The sequence below is a fragment of the Bison bison genome, unplaced genomic scaffold (assembly GCF_000754665.1).
Source record: "Bison bison bison isolate TAMUID 2011002044 unplaced genomic scaffold, Bison_UMD1.0 scf7180017864491, whole genome shotgun sequence".
In the NCBI taxonomy this organism is placed as follows: Eukaryota; Metazoa; Chordata; class Mammalia; order Artiodactyla; family Bovidae; genus Bison; species Bison bison.
Genome location: NW_011495050.1, coordinates 13,822,180 through 13,826,764, shown reverse-complemented (window position 1 = coordinate 13,826,764; position 4,585 = coordinate 13,822,180). Strand labels below are relative to the sequence as shown.

Here is a 4,585-nt window from a genome sequence, read left to right as displayed (position 1 = left end):
GTTTTTGTTTAAAACCATTCACATACTGCCTGCATCTCTATTCCCCTACCAATATATTTGTTCCCTGTACTCTCTCTCCCAAGATAGTTACATGATGTTCAGTTAGATCAACATTCCAGATTTGCAATCATAACTAGGTAAACAACATTTCCTGCTGAGCCACATAAAATATAGTATTAATTTTACTTTCCTTCCATTAGATTTCATAGTCTTATTATTTTTCCTTTGGTCAGTGATTTTATATATTTAATTCTTCAGTTAATATATTAATTTGGTGCAGAAGTAATTGAGGTTTTGCATTGTTGAACTTTGCTGTTTGATATTAGAATACATTTAAAAATAAATGTGATTATGTTATATATCATTTTGATGCACATTTCTTGCTTTTTTTTTTTTTGCTAATGACACTACTTGCTGTTTATTTTATATTTATCTTAGACTAGGGAAATGATGTTAGACAAAAAGCAAGTTCAAGGTATTTTCTTATTTGAGTTCAAAATGGGTCGTAAAGCAGCAGAGACAACTCACAACACAACAACGCATTTGGTCTAGGAATTGCTAATGAACATACAGTGTAGTGGTGGTTCAAGAAGTTTTGCAAAGGAGATGAGAGCCTTGAAGTTGAGGAGTGTAGTGTTCAGCCGTCAGAAGTTGACAATGACCAACTGAGAGCCATCACTGAGCTGATCCTCTTCCAACTACACAAGAAGTTGCCAAAGAACTCAACGTTGATCATTCTATAGTTACTTGGCATTTGAAGTAAGTTGGAAAGGTGAAAAAGCTCAATAAGTGGGTGCTTCATGAGCTGGCTGCAAAAAAAAAAAAATCGTCACTTTGAAGTGTCGTCTTATTCTATGCAACAGTGATGAACCATTTCTCGATCAGATTGTGATGTGCGATGAAAAGTGGATTTATATGACAACCGGAGACAACCAGCTCAGTGGCTGGACCCAGAAGCTCCAAAGCGCTTTCCAAAGCCAAACTTGCACCAAAAAAAGGTCATGGTCACTGTTTGGTAGTCTGCTGCTCATCTGATCCACTACAGCTTTCTGAATCCTGGGGAAACTATTACATCCAAAAAGTACGCTTAGCAAATTAATGGGATGCACTGAAAACTGCAATGCCTCAAGCCAGCATTGGTCAACAGAAAGGACCCACTTCACCCAACCGCATGTCACATGACCGGGGCTTCAAAAGTTGAACGAATTGGGCTACAGAGTTTTGCCTTATCTGCCATATTCATGACCTCTCACCAACCACTTTCATCAAGGATCTCGACAACTTTTTGCAGGGAAAATGCTTCCACAATCAGCAAGAGGCAGAAAATGCTTTCCACGTGTTCATCAAATCCCAAGGCATGGATTTTTATGCTACAGGAATAAACAAACTTATTTCTTGTTGGCAAAAATGTGTTGATGGTAATGGTTCCTATTTTGATGCATAAAGATGTCCTTGAGCCTAGTTATAATGATTCAAAATTCACTGCCTGAAATCACAATTATGTTCACACCAACCTAAAATATGCATAATCATATAACTCAATTTCAAAGGCTTAGTTTCCCTCAGAGTTGATTAGTAGTTTATCAGGGTATAGAATTGCAGATTAGAAATTTCAGGATTTTAAAGTCATTTCTTCAGTGTGTTCTACATTCCAGAGCTGTTGTTAAGAACTCCAAAGCCTTTCTGATACTTGACCCTTCTACGTACATTCTCTTTGAAAATGAGTGGAACTTTTTCTTTGCTCCCAGTGTTCAGAAAATACATAATAATAGACATTAGTATGGATCTATTTTTTTTTTCTAGCATGTTAAGGCATTATACATTAAGCAGGTCCTCTGCAAATTATTTTGGATTATTGTTTGTTGATGTCTTTGATTGCATTTTCTTTGGAATTTTAAAATTTGGGTATTGGACTTCTTTTGTGTGTGTGTGTGTGTTCCAATAAAACTTTATTTATAACAACAAGCAGGGGGCCATATTTGGCGGGTGAAACTGAGTAGGCCCCTGTAAAGTTCCTGGATACAAATCCTTTCTACGTCCCCGTTCCTTGTTTGTAGGAAATAGGCTTTATTTATTTATTTTTTTTTTATTTTTTAACTTTACAATATTGTATTGGTTTTGCTGTATACGAGACAGCAAAAGAGACACTGATGTATTGAACAGTCTATTGGACTTCTTAAATGGCTTATCTTTTCTTTCCTATTTTTGTCTTTTTACTCTGTTATCTGAAAAGTTTCTGTATTTTTATTTTCCAGCCTTTCTAATGAATTTTTAAAATTTCTGCTAGCATCTTTTCTAAATTCTAAAATCTCTTTAAGAAAAATTATGAATGCTCCCCTTCCCTTTTTAAACAGCATACTGATCTTACCTCATGCTTATAATAGTCATTATCTTATGATGATTTTCCATACCATCTTGTCCTTCTGAAACCCACTTAAAGGTTGGTGTCTGTGATCTTCTCTGGCACTGAATTTCCATGATCATCTTCCATTTGTCAGACAATCCCTTCTACACAATCTGTCATAATTTAGCTCTTAACACCTTGACCTTTGCTCTCAATCTTCTTTTCCACTTTTCACTTACTCTGACTTTAGCTATTAAGTTTATTCTTGATGAGTTTCATCTTGCATTTTCCAAGTGTGTCATGATATAAAGTATGACAAAGGTTGACCATAGTTTGAAATGCTTTGCTTTAGCAAAGTTATATAGACTTCCATACAGAAGGATCATTTTGAATGTTCATTATTATAATGTGCATTATGGATATCCAAGAAGGAGCAAGCATGTTCCAAATTTATTTGGTCTCAGATTCTTTGAATGGGGCATCTCATATCAGTACTGCTTGACAGACACATTTTGGGAAATACTGCTTAATATTGTGATTGATAATGTCTCACCTTAATTTAGTTTTGTGCCAGAAATTGGGCATGGGATATTTTTACTTGGACATTTTACTAACTCAGTAGGTCTAGAACCACATCTTCATCATCTTTCAAGCCACTATCTCTTCTCAATTTTTTTTTATCAGCATCTACCAGAGTTTTCTCATTTATTCCATCTCAAAATCTCAGCATCACATTTGAATTTTCCTTCTTCATTTCCCTTACCCATTCAGCTATCTCTTATTTATTTATTAAATTGCTTCTTGAATTTGTATGTACTTGTTACCTATCTAGTTTAAATTCTCATAACCATATCTGGAAATCATCCTAACTGGCCTGGCTGTGTCAAGTTTTTTCTTAAACTAATCCCTTCTACAGCAACTACTTTTGTTAAAATACAAATTAAATCATGTTATTGTCCTGTTTAGGATCTTCAGCCAACTTCCTGTTGCCTCTTGAATAAAGTTTGCAGTGTTAACTGGTACGTTTAAGGTTAATGTCTCTATTAGCCTTCCCTCATTTATTTCCTTGCTACTTCTCTACTTTTGCTATTTATTTGAGCTAAGTAGACCTCATTGTTCTAAAAATGTAAAGATATTTCCAGCTCTGAACCACTTATTGACCATCTGCCTTGCATTACCTCAGGCAGTATTTTTTTAATTTTATGGATCGTGAAATCAATTATTTTGGTGTTTAAATTAAATTCATCTTTATTTTTAGTTGTTTGCGTAAAGATCATATCTATGTTATAGTTCTATATTTTCTTCTCATTAGGAAGTAATGATCTCTGTAAGATGTTCTTACATTTTTAAATCAGTTATTCAATGCTATGTAACATAGTACCTCAAGCTCAATTATTTAAAACAAAAAAGAGTAGTTTATTTGTTCATGATTCTATGGGTCAGGGGGCTTCCCTGATAGCTCAGTTGTAAAGAATGTGCCTGTAGTGCAGGAGACCTGGGTTCGATCCCTGGGTTGGGAAGATCCCCTGGAGAAGGGAAAGGCTACCCCCTCCAGTATTCTGGCCTGGACAATTCCATGGACTGCATAGTCCATGGGGTCACAGAGTCGGACATGACTGAGGGACTTTCACTCCACTTCACTTCACTATGCTGTCAGTGACTAGCTAGTTTTTCTCCTTTGTCAGGGGTCATAGTGTCAGTGTGAATGCTAAGACAGCTAGAGGTTTAAAATGGTCTCACTCACATGGCTAGCAAGTTATTTCTGGTTCCTGATTGGGGATTCAGCTGGGGTTGTTATTAGGGACTTTGATTTTTCTCTACGTAGGTCTTTCCATGCAGCTGCTTGGGCCTGCTAACAGCATAATGGTTGAATCCCCAGAAGGTGCATTATAAGAAGCAAAGATAGAAGATATATACCTTTTAAGGCCCAGGCTCAGAAGTCAAAGCTTCACATCTCCCAATGGTTATAACAGGTACCAAAGCTGGGCAAATTCAGTGGTAGGGGAAATAGACTCCACCTTGTGATAGGAGAGTAGCAAGGCCACATTGTTAAAGAATATGTGAAATGGGTGGTGTTATTGCAGCTTTCTTTGGAAAAACAGCTTGTTGACACTGTCTAATGTTCTTTCTAGGTTTGTTTTTAAATTTCAAATTTTTAAAGAAAAATTTAAATATATTATATATATACATATATAACACATAATGTTGTTCAGTCCCTCAGTCATGTCCGACTGTTTGTGA

At 35.9% G+C, this 4,585-nt stretch overlaps 1 pseudogene; it reads left to right on the top strand.

Moving 5' to 3' along the window:
• Positions 1 to 447: 447 nt before the first annotated feature.
• On the top strand, positions 448 to 1,444 carry LOC105005523 (annotated as a pseudogene).
• The last annotated feature ends 3,141 nt before the right edge of the window (positions 1,445 to 4,585 follow it).